Below are 18,908 nucleotides of genomic sequence, written 5' to 3'. Positions count from 1 at the left end.
GAATCAATTCAGAGGACTGAAACCTTAAAAATAAGGCTACAGTGAACCCTCGTTTATCACGGTTAATCCGTTCCAGACTCTACCGTGATAAATGAATTTTCGCGAAGTAGGATTCTTTACTTATAAATCGAATATTTTCGCAGTTAGAGTATAGAAAAACTGTTTACAACCTTCTAAATACGTTTTTTAACATTATTAGAGCCCTCTAGACATGAAATAACACCCTTTAGTCACCACTACACTCGTAGTACCCAATATATTAGACAAAAAAAGAGTAAATAAGACATATTAGACGTTACAAATATCATATTATTACTAGGCTCACCCGCCTTTTTAGGCGACCGACTTTTACCCTCAATTTGTGTGCGCTCCATGTGTACATCAGGCATGTAAGTGTAGGGAATGAGAACACCAAAGTGCCCATTCATAACATCTCCCGAAAACCTACGTTTTTTTTATCCCCTCGAGTGCCTGTCCAAAGTCGTACAATGTCAGCCCGAATCTGTACCGCTAAAGACGGAGTTTCATGCACTAAATAAGCTATAGATGAGAATAAGCAAGCACCATCTCCCCTGATATTTGCTACACGGTGAGGCATTTGTACTCCATCAACAGAGACATCATTTTGTCTATTTTTCCAGCGCATCACGCACAAAATCAAGGGAACGATGGGAGCACCAGAACTCTACTCACATCGCGTCGCTTCGTACCGCAAGTAGTAAGTCTGTGATAAGCTGAATACCGCTATGCTTTGCACTCACGGGACGGAAGGACAATCCCGACCGCTTTTATATAGTAGATTATTGTACTGTACACTTAATTACACACACACACAGTTCTTACACACAACCACTAACCTATGAAGGCACAACCTCAGTAGGAGAGTCTTCAGGTGGTGCAGTATCTTCAGCAGGTGCGTCGTTGTCTTCTTCCACTGAAGGTGTACTAGGAGTAGGCAGTGGGTGTCTGGGTGCGCGGCTGAAGAACATCTTGATAGGCAGTTGCTGGCGCTGTCTTTTCATATGCGTGAGGAGGCTTTTGTAGGGTATTGCCATCTTTGATCATATCCAAGAGTTTCACCTTCTCCTGGATAGTAAGCATCTTCCTCCGGTGCTTAGCTTTATTGTCAGAAGGCTTAGAAAAAGCAGCACGTTTAGGAGCCATCGAAGGGCTTAGATAAAAGTTCTCAGAAAGCGCATGCGTAGTGACGTAAGCGTGTATGAGAAAAATCGCGATAGAGTGAAGCCGCGAAAGTCGAAGCGTGATATAGCGAGGGATCACTGTATTAAAATTCAATTCAATTAAAAGAAGTTGATTAGCAGTGAAAACTGGTCACTGATTAGGAAAAGGGTGAGAATGAAAACCTCCAGCCAGTGCGGCCCTCCAGGCCCGGAGCTGGACACCCGCGATAGTTGTAAACAGACATCGTTTCCATGTGTTTAACCGACGTGTCAATGGCTGCGACTGACTAGGGTAGCTGAACATGTGTATCACAGTCTGACTCACGGCCCAGAGCGCTGTCATTTAAGACAGCTGTTTGAGGTTTTGCTCTCTATCGCTCTATTTTCCTTCTGCAGAAAAAAAAAAATCCCCTGGCAAAAAAAAAAAATAAGCTAAATTGAGCTATGAGGAAATGCAGCTCAGCCTCCGTCCTGGGGATATTTCTCAAGATGTTTCCAGAGGCAGATTTAAGATGGATTATACTTGTTTATAAAAAAAAATAAGTGGCCTAGAACCAGCAAAACCTCTCTCCGCAGGAGCAAAGGAACTTTCCAACCACCTGTCTGGAAATGTGAGTGGCGCTTCTCAAACACAGTGCAGCCAGTCTGAGACTTTTAAAAATATCACAACTTGTGGAGACCGTCTCGTTTTTAAGATGACCGGCTCTGTTTTACGACAGACTCTCTTAAAGTGGAATGGGGACCTCTGTTCTGCGATATTCAAATCTCTCGACGCCGCAGGCCACTCACCTGCTGCTGCTGGTTTTCATATGAAATTGCTTTTAATGGTATGAACTGTATTGAACTTTAGTCATGTCAGGATTTCACCTCAAATCACTGAACGCTAGAATGACAGGGAAGGTTCAACTTAATAAAACTTGAAAGGGAAGATCACACTAAAAAGCTGCCCACAAACCTGATAATGACATTAGTGACAAGCCCAACTGCACCGTCATATAAAGAATTCCTTCCATACCATTAGTAATGTTAGCAACAACATCAGGAGATACGGGTGGGCCGTGTTAACAGTATCATAGGCCCCCGGGTAAAGCAGTCTGTTTTGATAGCAAAGCAGAAACAGATATAAGCATCAGAAACATTATGGACCCCTCGGGGCGGTGCCCACTGTGCCCACACTATGGGGCTACAGCTCTGGGAAAGAAACTGCTTAGGTGTCACTTAGTTTTAGTTTGAACTGACCTGAAGCGTTTACCAGAGGGGAGTTTTTGGAACAAGTGATGAGACGGGTCCTGTGGTGATCCTTAGTGACACGAGATGTCTACAGGTCGGCAGCAGATGGGACAGCACAGCCAATTATTTTCTCAGCAGACCTCACAACACGCTGTCATTTATTTTTGGAGTGTGCCTTTACTGAACCAAATCAGACAACAACAGAATGGGTCATTTTCAATTTACTATCGTGAAGAGCACTAGGGTGTTAGCCATTAATGGATGTAGTGAGAAGTTAAGCAACATGACACCTTTTATTGGCTATGAAGATTACAATATGCAAGCTTTGGAGGATGTTACATCTTGCCTGAAGAAGGGGTCTAAGTTGCCTCGAAAGCTTGCATATTGTAATCTTTTTAATTTCCGTCAATAGGATTAACGATCTGCTACCAAACCAATGCTGGTGGAGCTAAGGGTGCAAGGTTAGGGTAGGGTTTGACATAATCCAAGGACTTGTAAGGCAACCCAAGCTGAAAGGTGTTACAGAGGAGAGGGAAGAGACACTATTACAGGAGGATGACTTCTTAGAACTCGCAGGGAGACTAAGTATGGTCTGAAAGCTCTCCCATCCTCTCAAACTAGCCAGGAAATGAACCAAGTCAAGTCAAGTTAGGGAACATGCACTGGTACAGTGTGTTGCCACACACACTACACCACGAAACAACTCAGGATCCCGGTTTGCAACCCCCCAGGCAGACACGCGGTCCAGTCTCACCCTCTATCTGCCACAGCCAGGTGTTAATCAATCAATCAGTCAACATTTATTTATATAGCACATATTCATACAAAAAAATGTAGCTCAAAGTGCTTTACAAAATGAATAGAAAAATAGAAGACACAATAAAAAATAAACATAAGTCAACATTAATTAACATAGAATAAGAGTAAGGTCCGATGGCCAGGGTGGACAGAAAAAACAAAAAAAAACTCCAAAGGCTAGAGTAAAAAAATAAAATCTGCAGGGGTTCCAGACCAAGAGACTGCCCAGTCCCCTCTGGGCAATCTACCTAACATAAGTCAAACAGTCCTCTTTGTATTTAGGGTTTTCATGGAAGGACCTGATGATGATGGTCACGTAGACTTCTGGCTTTCAGTCCATCAATGTTGGTGCATCATGATGCTTTGAGTAGGTGGTGGTGGCGCAGGCCGCAAGGTGTTAAGTGGGCGACCCCTTGGCCTGGTCCAGCCATCCGGTTCCCAACAATGAGGATCTTATGAGTCGGATCACCCTCTGGGCAACGCGCCACATGGCCGTAGTGCCATAACTGACACTCCCTCACAATGAAGGTCATGTGCCTCATTCGGGACTCCATGAGCAACACAAAGTTAAACCAATGGCACAGGAGTCCAGTCTTCATCTCAGGTCACTGGATAGCGTCCATGTCTCGCAACCATATAGTAAGACCTTCGTCCTTTTGCATAGATATCGGGAGTGCCACACACACCCCTTTCAGGCGACCTCATGACCCCCCCATGCTCTCCCAATCTGTCTACTGACTTCATAGGAAGAGACTCCAGAGACATGAATGTCACTGCTGAGGTAAGTAAACCTCTCGACGAGGTCAACACTCTCTCCACAGACAGACACACTGCTGTGCCCAAGAGGTCATTAAAGGCCTGGAAATGAACCCCCTTGCTGAAATGGCCTCATTGCTTCCTATAATAATTTGTTGTAGTTTGGTCTGTTACCAGATATTTACTCACTGTTTTATCATTGAGGCTTCCATCCATCCACCCCTGGTTTTAAACTAGTTACTAGAATTAGTCTCGGGTCGCTAATCACAACTGTCCTGCCTTTAAGCAGATCAACGGTCCGAGGGAAAGTGCAGTCATCTAATCTCAAAAAACACAAATCCGCCGAGCGATTCTCAAACACTGGCTCTTTACTTTGGTCTTCAGGGCCCACTTTGCATACGAGGACACTTTAACGGACTTCTTCTTTTTCTTCTTCTTTCGGCTGCTCCCGTTAGGGGTTGCCACAGTGGATCATCTGTCCACATATTGATTTGGCAAAATTTTACACTGGATGCCCTTCCTGACGTAACCTTCCCCATTTATCCAGGCTTGGGACCGGCACGAAGAAACACACTGGTTTGTGCATCCTCTGTGGCTGGGTTATGATTTACATCATTTGTAATGGTTACAAATTAAGTTTTCGCAAGAGGGCAGCTGTTTGATTAAAAAATTCAATTGCAATTAATTGCACAGTTCAAGTTTGTAGTCGAAGGTCACTTTGTATTAATTGCAATTTATCACACAGTGGAACCTCATAATTCGTTCCAAAACTCTGGTTGCAACCCGATTTGGTCGTGACCCAAAGTAATTTCCCCTATAGGATTGTATATAAATACAATTAATCCGTTCCAGACCGTACAAACTGTATGTAAATACTGTATACTTCTTTAAAGACTTTTAAGCACAAAAATAGTTAATTATACCATAGAATGCACAGCGTAATAGTAAACTAAATGTAAAAACATTGAATAACACTGAGAAAACCTTGAACAGAGAAAAGTAACATTGTAAAGAATTCACGCTATAGTAGCCTTATGGACCGCTTGCTGTAAACACTTTTTTTTAATGAGTTTTAAGCACAGGGAAAAACATGAACATTTGAAAAATCTGTAATTTAATAAACAACCAAGAAAAGTAGCATTGCAACAATGCACGCCACGAGCTAATTGCTGTAAACAGAAGTGGAGTGGAGGTTAAAATCCAATAGAAAAAAGTCTTCATTAAATACAACAAGGTTAAAACAATGCTCGAATCAGTCACTTTAAAAACAAGCCCGGTGCATTCTTTAACTGCCTTCTCAGCCCTCTCTCTCTCTCTCTCTCTCTCTCGCTCACACTCCCTCTCTCTCTCTCCCACTCGCTCGCTGCACAGGGAATGCACAGGGAGAGACTGAACACGTGCGGAAATCATCGGCGCGTACGAACCGGAAGGGAAACTGGCTTGTTTGTCACCCGAGTGTGTGGTCGTGAACAGATGCAAAAGTTTGGCCAACTTTTTGGTCGTAACCCGATTTGTACGTGGCCCGAGATGTTCGTGACCTGAGGTTCCACTGTATTTCCTTCAAGGAAATTAATATTTTTTTGTATAAAGCAGAAATAACTCAGTGATTACTTTCTAATGCAAAACAGTTTTAACAATCAGTTGCTGGGATGTTAAATTATTTCAGTTACTTTATTGAACATTTTTGTGTAACAGAAACAATTGAACAAACGGTGAAGCACAAATCAGTCAATGTCTCAACTTAAGATGTTTTATTTATGTATGTATGTATGTATGTGTTTATTTATTTTTGTAGCTTTTAGTTATGAATTTCCCCAAAAGCAATTATTCCTGTGTACTTAGTATCACCCCAATCGTATTTCGTTGTACGGACATGTCATTTAATTAGGAGGACGATTCCTGCTCCTGCTCCTGCTCCCCCTTCACCTTAATTATTAATTTGCATCTCTCACGTTTCAACTTTTGCCCCCCGAGTATTTTCAAAAAACTGTCCTCAAGCAGCTACTTTATGATAAACTAACACAGGTGCAAATGGCACCACTTTAAGTGCTCCACTGCTGCCTGCCTTGTTATTTGCACCTCATTGTTACTGGTAATTAGTTAAAGGAAGTAATTAAGGGCTCAGTCTTTACAAACGAGTTAACTTAAATGAAGCACAAAAAGAGAGACTGCATAGACGTCTGAACTTTAAAAGCAGCAACTACTTATACAGAATTAAAACCGCACAATTAGTATCTGAGATCACAGACAAACAGCTGGAACAAGCAATCTAATGAGAGAGACAGAAATCAATGAACTGCAGAGAATGGCTTCCAGTTAAAACACAATTAAATCAAAATGAGATGCGTCCAACACAGCACTTTCCCTTTCCCAGTAAAACATTGCAGGCCAAGTGCAATGAAATCATTTCTTATTGGAAAAAGTATCCCCCTCCCCAAACGTGTTGTATCTGAGGCAAAGATGTGCACACAAAACACCAAATCACCACCTCTGTAAGAGAAACGTTAAATGGGCACTTAGCTCTAGATTTGTGTTCGCCACACGCTGGCGCTTCAAACAACGAACAGGCCAGGACATCTTCAGTACTACAAAAAAAAAAAAAAAACAATGACCAGGAGGCAAACCTCTGAGGAGGAAAGAAGCAAAGAAAAAAAAATGTCACTGGGTGAAATGTCTGGTGTGTAGGTTGAAGGTGGCAGTGCCCACTTGAAATATGTTGTCAGCTCAGAGCACCGTGTGGAATCGTTTCTTCTCTGAGGCACACACAGTACTGTGGCTCAAGGCCTGCTCACTGTTTAGTTCTTCACTTATGGATTTACCGATAAGCTCGCAAAATCTGATGTTGGCGTATTGCTCAAAAGGAAGCATTTTTCACTTCTCTGATTCTCTGTACTGACCTTTCTGTCGGTCTTGCTCAATAACAGCTGAGCTCCATTGAGCAGCCCAATGCTCGTCACTATAGAGTTTACCGTTATACATACTGTGACTACCGGGGGGTGCCACCGAGCCCCAACCCCACAGACACAACTACACAAAAACAGTCCCGGATGCACCCTAACCTCGACACAGACAGGCAGAACATGACTTTGGCACACACAGCACATGGTTTATTATCACAGCACACACAGTAAACCAGCACCAAGACCAACACTGTCAATATTCTAGCCAGTCCTTCCTCCACGCCTCTTCAGGCTTTGTCCTCTTCCTCCCGACTCTGGCCAATCAATGGTGGGAACTGGCTCCTTTTCATAGGGCACTCAGAAGGACTTTAGGTGCCCAACAAGCAAATAGGGTCCTGCAAATGTCCATGCACCCCCTGGCGGTGGCCATGGGCCCCGCTGCAAGAAACGTTCTTAAAAGGGCATCTTCCTGCGGTCCTCCCAGGCTCCGGCCATCCACCACAACTGAGCGCAGGTCCACATCCATGGAAAACATAACAATTGGTCATTAAGCCAACTGTTCTCCAACTGCAGTTAAACTGTATAGGATGTGTCAAGTGCCTTGAGATGGCATTAGCTATGAAGGGTGCTATACAGAATAACATGTTAGTGTAATAAACATTAAACAAATAAAAACATACATCTCTTAATACTTGATTAAATTCATTAAATACAAAGGATTCTTGGTGCCTGTTTAAAAGCTGCTCCCAGTTCAAGCTTAAGCGGGATGCATTCAGAAGTATCAAAGGTGGCCATTTAGGCCAAAAGATATGCAAATTATGTGGTTTAGGAATTAAGGAAAAAATGATAGGCAAAGCAAACTTCTGAGCCTAAGGACAGGAATTTGATTCCCCTGTGTTCATTTATTAGTTAAATATGTACATCAAATACGGATCGAGGGGCATTTTTGTAAATTAACAATATTGAAATAGACTTAAGGTGACTGAGCCAAATAGGCCAAATGCAGACTAAACATTTTCAAAGAATTAATGACAATAGCCCAAGAGCTGACGCGCCTGTCCTTTCTTATTACAATTTAATATGGGAATAACACTCATCATAAACAAAGTGACCTTTAAGCTGAGAAAAGGTGGACTTTTAAAGTTAATAACGCCCTCTAGCATGGGTATGGTTTACGCAGAACTACTCAGCCAGGTTTGGTTTTTACCCTTTGGCACTGCTCCATATCATTCAATTATTATTATCGGTTAGGAAAATCAGCTTTGCAAAACATAAAGCTGCATTGGCCACTCTGACCCCCCTTGAGGGGGGGGGGTCCCTTGACTTCAGAATACTCTCATCTTGTAATGATATTACAATTAAAAAGTCTGCTCACAAACAAAAGTAAAAAACGTCCCTTATTAGGTCAAAGTAAGGCCCAAGAAAACAGCAACATTAATTGGGCGTTCGTTAATATACGGTTTATATAAAACGTTTTTTTTTACAGTAAACACCTTCTGAAAGTACCTTAAATAACCAATTTATTGTCTCATTTATTGTATTATCGTGGCTTGGGATTGAGAGAGGATTGAGAAAGTGCCTGGGAGAAGAATAAAAAATCCTTTATTTTATTCTGCTTACGTATGGCGTATTACTGGAACCGTGGTTCGGGGATCTCTGTCACCCTCATGTAGTCACACCCCATATAGTTTATACTTATGGCCTGGAAAAATGTTTTTGTGCAAAACGAAGGTCCATCCATCCATCCGTTATTCAACCCGCTATATCCTAGCTACAGGGTCACGGGGGTCTGCTGGAGCCAATCCCAGCCAACACAGGGCGCAAAGCAGGAAACAAACCCCGGGCAGGGTGCCAGCCCACCGCAGGGCACACACCAAGCACACACTAGGGATAATTTTGAATTGCCAATCCACCTAACCTGCATGTCTTTGGACTGTGGGAGGAAACCCACACAGACACGGGGAGAACATGCAAACTCCACGCAGGGAGGACCCAGGAAGCGAACCCCAGTGTCCTAGCTGCGAGGCGGCAGCGCTACCCACTGTGCCACCGTGCCGCCTAATGCTATTTCTTCTTATTTTTAATTTTTTTTTTTCTCTAGGTGAAACTCCAGGATGTTGAGTGACATGCTTGGAGTCACACACACCGAGCAGGGATTAGAACTGAACCTGCAGCCCTTGTGATTCAAGTCCACTTCCTTTACCAGCAGGCCACACAGACCCTCGCTTATGTAAAATCACCTTCACAATGCACTCCATCTGTAAACCAATAACAGCTTAAATAAATAAATGAGACCTCCCTAACATCTGCACATGTAGCAGCTTGTTTTCAAACAGCAATAAGTCACTTTAAGAAAGGCCGTATGGCCACCAGTGTTCCTCCTGGGAACTAGAAGAGATTTTGCAATAGTAACTCCCTTTTCCTGGCAACATATACTCAAGTGAATGGACCAGAAGTGTTACAGTCGTGTGAAAAAATAACTAACCCCTTTAATTTAGTGCCCAGCTGGGCCAACAAACTTTATCCCACTGTAGGCAAAATGTACTTCAAGCTGCAATAGACATCAAAGTTCACTGAGGGCTTGTCATCCATTCCATAGCAGCACACTTCAAATGGCGACTCTCTCAGACTTGCGGTCTATCAGCTGTGATAAGACGCTATATAGCGCCTGACCCGACACAGATTGGACACGGGAGGCACGTGTAAAAGAAAAGGACTTTAATTATTCTTCAGCTGGAGGGCGCGTCTTCCCTGTACTCCCCAGCCACAACACAGTCCCAAACATCAGTACAGCACAAGCACTCTTCTCTTCCTTGGCACCACCACTCCACCCTCGCAACCTTGTCCTCCTCCACCCGACTCTGGCCGATGAGTGGTGGTTGCTGGCCCCCTTTTATAGGTCACCTGGAAGTGCTCCAGGTGTTTGATCACCCAGATCCGGCGGCACTTCCAGGTGTGACGAATCTGTTGCCCACACGGGCTCAGGAGTCCCAAACACAGCACCCCGTGCCGGTACCTGCGGGACCCAACAGGGCTGCCCCCAACTCCAATTCCCAGGGAGCCCTGTGGGAAACCGAGGCACTACACCAGCCCAGGAGGGTGGCCATCTAGCGTCCAGGGGGAGGTATTGCACTGTCCAGGGCTGCTCCCCCTGAATATAGTGTGCAGGGGTGTCCCGGCTGGGCATGGACGCCAGCTGACTGCCACACAGCGTACCAGACACACCTGCACGGTTCGGCTTATGGTCTCTGGTCACTGAAACTCAAGATGAGTATCTAGCCCTGCATTTGTGTGAGAACCATGTTTGTTTTCCTCGGATTAAAAAGCTGTAATTCTTTCACCAGCTCGGTTCTGCTGGTGCTGCCTGGCCACAGCAACATTCGTTCTCCAAAAACAACTTCAGTAGAGGCATCTAACCACCAGTGATAAACAACACCTAAAACACTTTTGTCATTTTTAATTCAATCAAAAAAATGAGCCGACGTACAGAAGCCACGTGTGAAGTTGTAGGCCCACCCTATGATTCAGTAACTTATGAAACCATAATACAGTGGTGCCTCCGTTTGCGAGCATAATTCGTTCCGGAAACACTCTTATATCAAAGCAAATTTCCATCCATCCATCCATTATCCAATCCACTATATCCTAACACAGGGTAACGGGGGGTCTGCGGGAGCCAATCCCAGCCAACACAGGGCACAGGGCAGGGCGCCAGCCCACTGCAGGGCACACACACACACACCAAGAACACACTAGGGACATTTTAGGATTGCCAATACACCTAACCTGCATGTTGGACTGTGGGAGGAAACCCATGCAGACACGGGGAGAACACGCAAACTCCACGCATGGAGGACCCGGGAAGAGAACACAGGACTCCTAACTGAGAGGCAGCAGCGCTACGACTGCGTCACCGTGCCGCCCAATTCTAATTTTATTTTGATTTTCATTTTTTATTTGCACTTCATGTTGTTACACTGTGGACCCTGAGCTTCACAATTTCACCTATCTGTATACTTGTATACGGTTGAGATGACAATAAAGTTCGCTTTGACTTTGACACAGGCCTGCCCGTACCCGCGTGATTTTGTAGGGGCGAGTCGCAGACTAGATGGGCTGAGTTTGCTGGGTATGTCAGACAACACGAGTGGGGGTCAAGGGAACACACCACGACAGCCACCAACTCTCGAAAATGATGCAAATAAAGTCTGTGGCTGAAAATCACCAGAATTGCCGTGTAGCGTTACAGGGACTTTACTGTAGAATGGCGGACTTACGGTTGTGTGGAAATGACCTGGCAACACATCTCAGGCAGATGAGCAGCCACAGCTGCTTCTTGTTAGGTGATTTTACGAGTCTTTTGTCCTCAGCATGCTGTTTCACTGAGGTGGGCTGGCGCCCCACCTGGGGTTTGTTTCCTGCCTTGCGCCCTGTGTTGTCTGGGATTGGCTCCAGCAGACCCCCCGTGACCCTGTAGTTAGGATATAGCGGGTTGGATGATGGACGGGTGGATGCTGTTTCACACAGAGCTGTCTAAATGTCTACCATTCCACCAAGGGGTCAGTTCTTCAGTCAATTGGAGCCGATTAGCAGCACCTACCTTAAACTGCATTTTAATTTAATATCTCAGCAAGGCAATAATATACAGTACTCTCTCACTTATGACTTCTGCAGACTGGCAACAAAGTAAAAATCTCATTTGTTCAATAGAAGTTACACTGACCTGACAGTTTGAATTTGGAGAGGCCTAGAAGACTGTTAGTTATGCTCTCGTATACAAAGTCTTAGACTTGGTAAGGGGTACTTACTTGTCATAGGACCGTGAATTCACTTGATGATCTTGAGGAAAACAGTTGCTTGTTGTGTCTCGCCTACGGTAAGAGATATAACATTTAGACAAATGCACAAGCACAACAAAAACATGAAATATAGAAGAAAAACTCAAAGATAGCACCTCTCCAAAGAATCAAGTTCAAGTTGGGGAAGAGGCACTGGTACAGCACTACACAACGAAACAACTCGGGATCCCGATTAGCAGACACGCGGTCCAGTCCCACCCTCTATGTGCTGCAGCCAGGTGTAACGTGAGCGACCCCTTGGCCTGGTCCAGCCACTCGGGTCTTGAGGATCTTACGAGCCGGATCACCCGCGGGGAAACGCGCCACATGGCCGTAGTGCCGTAACTGACACTCCCTCACAATGCAGGTCATGTGCCTCATTCGGGGCTCCATGAGCAACACAAAGTCAAACCAACGGTACCCAAGGATTTTCCGGAGAGACACACATGAAGGAGTCCAGCCTTCGTCTCAGGTCATTGGATAGCGTCCATGTCTCACAAGACAGGAAGCACCAGGACTCTAAAGACTTGGACCTTCGTCCTTTTGTAGATATCGGGAGCGCCACACACCCCTTTCCAGCGACCTCATGAACCCCAATACTCTCCCAATCCGTCTACTGACTTCGTAGGAAGAGTCACCAGAGACATGAAGGTCACTTCTGAGGTAAGTAAACATCTTGATGACGAGGTCGACACTCTCTCCACTGCTGATGGCCGTGCCCAAGAGGTCATTAAAGGCCTGGATGTTGGTTTTTATCAGGACACTCGCAACCCCAGACACTCAAACTCCTCGCTCAGTCTCTCGAGACCCCCAATCAGAGCATCCATTGACTCCGCAAAGATCACAGCATCGTCAGCAAAGTCAAAGTCCAAGGAATAACAGATTAAAAAACGTTTCTTGGTTTTGTTTTGTGCTACTCTCTTTATAAAGAAAGGTATTTAGTGTAGCCCTGTGGACTGCAGACAATCAGGGTGCCAAGGCACCGACTCACTCGATGGCCATTCTGTAAGTTACTCATACTGAGCATATGATTTACAATTCACTATTTTAGAGCTCTGTAGTTTCTGTATAGAGCACCAAGGGATGGTGTTCACCATAGACTGGCGCCATATACGAGGGTCGTTCACAAAATTTCCGCACTTTTATATTTTCGTTGGAAACGGTGAAGGCGGGAGGGAGAAGTAGTGATTGGTCGTGTCGGAGAGTGTCATGTGACGAGTTCTGTCTGGCAAGCCAGCTGCCCTTTCGGTTTAGTATCAGAGTCGTCACCCTATGGTGAAGATGGCTGCAAAACTTATAAACTGCACCAAGGAGGAACAGCGTTCTGTCATACGATTTTTATGGGCAGAAGGTGTGCCAGGAGCACAAATTCATCTCCGCATGTGTGCTCAGTAGGGGGGATAAAGTTCTCTCTCGTCGAGTCGTCTATGAGTGGATTGAAATGTTCCAAAATGGCCGGACTAGTGTAACGGATACAGAGCGCTCTCCGGACGTCCAGCTACAGCCATGATGTGATGCGAAAGCAGCGGTGCATCGGTGGCTACGCACTCAACCAAACATTTTTTGCAGATGCCATTAAAGAGTTCGACGCTGAGAAAATTGCATCGCAAAGGAAGGTGACTATGTATAGAAAAGTGATGTCAATTGTTTTTGAAATTCTTAATAAATAGAGTTATAAAAAAAAAAAAGTGCGGAAACTTTTTGAACGTCCCTCGTAAAACAAGCCCAGTGTCCATGGTGTTGAACCGAACGCTACGGCCTTCCTCTCGTTCAACCTGTCTGGTGTCCAAATGTCCGCCGCGTGCCTTTTCCAACATAAAACTCTCATCTTAGCGCTGGAATGCAGAAGGCCAATATTTTAATGTTTGAAAAAGTAAGATTTCCTTTTCAAAAGCTTTGCTGCAGTTTGAAGCACTCAAAACACAAAGTCTTTATTCATGTAGAATAAAATTTACAGGAGCAATCTTGCTCAAAATTACTCTCTGGCCTGTGCCAACCACTTGCATAATGAGGTGGAAGGAAATCTCAAAAGTGGTGCCGTCACCTCATGTTATGTATTTACTCTCGGCGGTGGGAACAGCTATTTCCTCTTCATCCAACACCTGTGACTTGGAGATGAAGGTGCACTTCATTACCTTTTACTAGATGTTAGTATTTAAACACAGGAAATAAACTTGAACACAAAGCAAAAGCTATGGGAATCTAAAACCACAGCACTGACCCAAATGAGTCCTACTACGAGACTGCCGTCCCATATGGAAGTGCTTACGTTTAGCAAATTCTCAGCGTCTTCCGCTTCTTCACTCGTCCACTACATTTGGCTTTTTCCCTTCCTGTTATTATTTTGCTCCAACTGTTGTTTGCGGCGCATTTCTAACAGCTGCCTGCTCTCAAATCCCTCAGGTGGTTAGCAACCCTCGTGTTCACAGAGCTCTAGCCACATGTTCCCAATGAATGTGTCGGCTCTTTTCCTTCTACAACTGCTGATAACGTCTACCTAATGTACTTTATCATTTTTCTTTTGGATTTTTTTCCCAGTTATTTTAATACTCATAATGTACCGATATATGAGGCTTTGATAGTAATGAAAAAAAAAGCTTCACTTAAAGGATGAATTTATGGAGTCCACTCATTTCGTACCAGACATGGATTCAAAAAACTGCCAGAAACATCCATAGAGATTTGAGGCCATGCTGACTCACTCAGAAGCATCACACTGTCCACGGTCGTGTTTCAGCCGGGGTGTGTTCCATGGCTTACGTTGATTTTCCTTTTCTGCCTCTATTTTAAAGTATTATTCTTCATGTGTTTATTATATTAGTGTATTTTTGTAACCATTGTTTTATTTAATTATTATTTACTATCTATCTATGACATGTTCTCCAGTGTCTCTTTTGTTTTGTGGGTGGAACCATGACATCACAGCTGAAGGACTGCCCTTGGCCTATATATATATATATATATATATACAGTATATATATATTGTGGCGGGCGGCACGGTGGCACAGTGGGTAGCGCTGCTGCCTCGCAGTTCGGGGACCCGAGTTCGCTTCCCGGGTCCTCCCTACACGCAGTTTGCTTGGTCTCCCCGTGTCTGCATGGGTTTCCTCCGGGTACTCCGGTTTCCTCCCACAGTCCAAAGACATGCAGGTTAGGTGCATTGACGATTCCAAATTGTCCCTAGTGTGTGCTTGGTGTGTGTGTGCATGCCCTACCCGGAGTTTGTTTCCTGCCCTGCGCCCTGTGTTGGCTGGGATTGGCTCCAGCAGATATATATATCTATATAGCAAGTTGGATCATGGATGGATGGACATACTGTGGCAGGAGGCTGGGGGTAAGACACCTGGAAGGACCGGAAGGCAATCTATACGTTCCCCGGGCCATGAGGGGGCAACCACCCTAGATAGTGAGCTATAGGGACCACGGAGAAGGAGCAGGGAGACTCAAACCCTTTGGGGGCACCGCCAGGGGGCGCCCCAAGCCTCATAAAGCCTGGGAGATCTGCACTTCTGCCACACCTGGGAAGGTGGAGGAAGGACCTTCCAGGGACGCCTGGAGTGCTTCCAGGGTGCTCATGCAGCACTTCCACCACACCAGGAAGTTCCACCGGAAGAACGTCAGCGAGCACCTGGAGCATGTCCGGGTGATTATAAAAAGGACAGTCGAGGAGCGGGAGTCAGGTGCTGGAGTAAAGGCGGCCCACGGACATTTAAAGGCTCGCATTGGAGGGTGTTTGGTGCTGGAGCACTGTGTGCGGTGCAGGACTGTTTTATTAAATAGTTTAATAAAACGTGTGTGTCATTCGAAATCCGGTGTCAGTCTGTCTGTGGTCGGGCTGTCTATCACAATATATATATATATATATATATATATATATACACTAGCAGTCCCCTACAGCTCCACACGTGTAGAAGTGAAAAAAGACGGTGAGGAGGACCCTGATCAGCTCCCCACTCCTGACATCACGCTTCCCTCTCCCCTCGGCCCAGAGCCTCTCTCTCGGATTAGCACAAATTTATCTCTCCTGAAGCGAACTGTCATACTTAGCGCCATGAGAGAAGTCTCAAAATCAACCAGAATGTTCAAGCAAATTCTAGAAAAAAACTTGTAAAGTAGTTCTCTCAAGAACAGTGGACAGACTATACAGGCAGACTATATATAGTCACACACATGCACATGCGAGGCAGCTACAAGGAACAAGAGGTAATTCCATGCCAGGCCAGGGGTTGGCGGGGGTCTGTGCGTCCCTCCATGGATATGCCTCCCCAGACCATCATCAAACCGGTCATGCTGAACCATGTTACAGGCAACATAAAGTTCTCCATGGCTCCTCCAGACCCTTTCACGTCTGTCACATGTGCTCAGGGTGAACCTGCTCTCATCTATGAAAAGCACAGGGAGCCAGTGATGGACCTGCAAATTCTGGTATTCTATGGAAAATGCCAATCGAGCTCCACGGTGCCAGGTGGCCAGTGGGTACAGGGCCCACTAGAGGACGTCGGGCCCTCAGGCCACCCTCATGAAGTCTGTGTCTGATTGTTTGCTCGGAGACATTCACACCAGTGGCCTGCCTGCTGGAGGTCATTTTGTATGATCTGGCAGTGCTCATCCTGTTCCTCCTTGCCCAAAGGAGCAGATACCGGTGGGTCCTGCTGATGGGTTTAGGACCTTCTACAGCCCTGTCCAGCTCTCCTAGAGTTAACTGCCTGTCTCCTGGAGTCTCCTCCATGGCCTTGAGACTGTGCTGGGAGATACAGCAAACCTTCAGGCAATGGCATGTATTGATGTGCCATCTTGGAGAAGTTGGACTACCTGTGCCAGCTCTGTAGAGTCCAGGTATCGCCCGCCTCATGCAACCACTAGTGACACTGACTTCAGCCAAATGCAAAACTAGTGAAAAAGCAGATGAGGAGGGAAAAATGTCAGTGGCCTCCACCCGTTAAACCATTCATTCCTGTTTTGGGGGTCTTTTTTATTGTTTCCCCATCTAGTGCACCAAAGCAGCTGAAACTGATGAACAAGCCCCTCTGCTACTTCACTGACCAGATCAATAGCCAAGAAGTTTCATTGACTTAATGCTATACTCTCATTCAAAAGTCAGTCAGACAGTCATTGTCCACAGGGTCACGGGGGTCTGCTGGAGCCAATCCCAGTCAACACAGGGCGCAAGGCAGGAACAAATCACAGGCAGGGCGCCAGCCAGCCACAGTCATTCAGAAGTCCTCCTTTAATTTATTTGAGCAGCATATATTTTGTTTATTAACATTTAATATTTGTCTTTTTTTTTTTTTTTTACAAAGCCTCAGAACGGTGTAGTGAATATATATATATAAATAAATTCTGGTCACCACAGGGACTTAAAATTCTCCAAATACAGATGAGTGTGCAGCTAAGGCACTGGTGACAGACTTACTCATCCCACGTACCTATAGCTTCACTGAATGGGACGCAAGATAAGCGCAACGTACAAGTACATACCGTAATGCTGAATAAACCGTCCAGCCCCGTAGGCTGTTTGGGTGCGAGGTGGCAGCCTCTGCAGTCGTGTCGGCTGTTTTTTTTTTTTAACAATGTGGCAGTTTATTTTTCGTCGAGTTGTATTTGACTTTAACCAAATCCCTCCCCCCTTCTCTGTTCCCCCGCCGCCTCCTCCTCCTCTTCTTTATGTTCTCCCATCTCCCGCTCTGCACTCGTGACGCGCGACTCTCCCAGCATGCTCTGCGCAGGTGGGCGCGCGGCACTCTGATCCTTTTAGGCGCTCGAGGCGGGTCTCGCGGGATTAAGAGAGGGAGAGGGAAAAAAAAGCACCGAACAACAAAAAAAAAAAAGGAAAACAGTTCCCGTAAATCGGGAAGAGGGGATTTTCGGAACTCCAGTGAGTCATCACTTTTTCTTTTTATGGCAGGCCTCGATTTTTTTTTTTTGGGAGAAACTTAAACCCTGTGACTCCCGCACCCCAGCGGTGCTCAACAGCAGCAGCCAGAGCAACAGGAGCAGCAGCCCTCCGGCTTCAAAACGCGTCTAGCGGCGCTTCTCGCAAACGGCCCAGCCCAGTCTCTCCGGGAACTGCCAGCTTTTCTTACAGGAGGCGGGCCTCACCTTTTAACCAGCGATTATCGCTTGCCCTGCGCCCACTGCCTATTTTGCCACCAGCTTTCAAGTGCCCACCTGTAAGTTGTTCCGCTATTTTGCCCTCCCCACAACCCTCCTTTACGTCTCTTTTTTCACTGTATGTTGCCACTTCTTTCAAAATGCTCGATGCCATCTCTCTCCAGTGCCCATTCTGCCAGTCCTCTAAACCGGTGGTTCCTCTCAGATCATCCTCTCAGTCTTTTAAAAGATTACATTTATTAACAAGATCCTACTTACAGCTAAGCTCTTACACTGCCTGTGTTTTTAAAACATAATACATTAGGAAGCCATTTCAAAACCAGCCTGTGTGTTTTTATTGAATTCAAGTGTTTTTTAGTTTTTTATACATAATATATGCACAAAGATGGAACTGCCTGGCAAGAGGTAGGCCAGAGAGAAGGCTCATGGAGGTGGTGAGGGAGGACATGAAAGGAATTTGGTGTGGCTGAAAGTGATGTGAAGGACCGGGATAGATGGAGACGGATGATCCTCTGTGAAGACCCCTAAACAGGAGCAGCCAGAATAAGAAGATATGCACACCAGTAACGCAAAGTTTACCAACTCGCTATTTCCCGTTTAGTTAAAATACTGAAGTTTGGCAGGATGGTACATCTAGAGCAGTAGGTGTGTGCGAAGAAAGGACATCTCGATGTATTATTATTTAGGGGAAAACCTAATACCCCAAAATCTCAACAATGCCTTGATGGATTTGATTGAAATTTAATAATAATAGATAGAAAAGGCGCTATATGATAGATAGATAGAAAAGTTGCTATATGATAGATAGATAGATAGATAGAAAAGTTGCTATATGATAGATAGATAGAAAAGTTGCTATATGATAGATAGATAGATAGAAAAGGCGCTATATGTTAGATAGAAAAGAGCACGGTGGCGCAGTGGTAGCGCTGCTGCCTCGCAGTTAGGAGACCCGGGTTCGCTTCCCGGGTCCTCCCTGCGTGGAGTTTGCATGTTCTCCCGTGTCTACGTGGGTTTCCTCCGGGCACTCCGGTTTCCTCCCACAATCCAAAGACATGCAGGTTAGGTGGATTGGCGATTCTAAATTGGCCTGG

At 45.3% G+C, this 18,908-nt stretch overlaps 1 protein-coding gene across 1 annotated transcript in view; it reads right to left on the bottom strand.

The window, feature by feature from the left end:
* The window catches only part of LOC120541205 (protein Hook homolog 2-like), a 154,203-nt gene extending 136,901 nt beyond the window's left edge, over positions 1 to 17,302 (bottom strand). The window contains exons 1-2 of the mRNA XM_039772627.1: positions 17,182 to 17,302; positions 11,674 to 11,736 (exon numbers count right to left, since the gene is read on the bottom strand). The gene's annotated coding sequence lies outside the window, so the exon portion shown is untranslated. The remainder of the gene's footprint in view (positions 1 to 11,673; positions 11,737 to 17,181) is intronic.
* Positions 17,303 to 18,908: the final 1,606 nt, after the last annotated feature.

This window comes from Polypterus senegalus, chromosome 12 (genome assembly GCF_016835505.1).
Source record: "Polypterus senegalus isolate Bchr_013 chromosome 12, ASM1683550v1, whole genome shotgun sequence".
In the NCBI taxonomy this organism is placed as follows: Eukaryota; Metazoa; Chordata; class Cladistia; order Polypteriformes; family Polypteridae; genus Polypterus; species Polypterus senegalus.
This window is presented reverse-complemented; position numbering and strand designations above follow the sequence as displayed.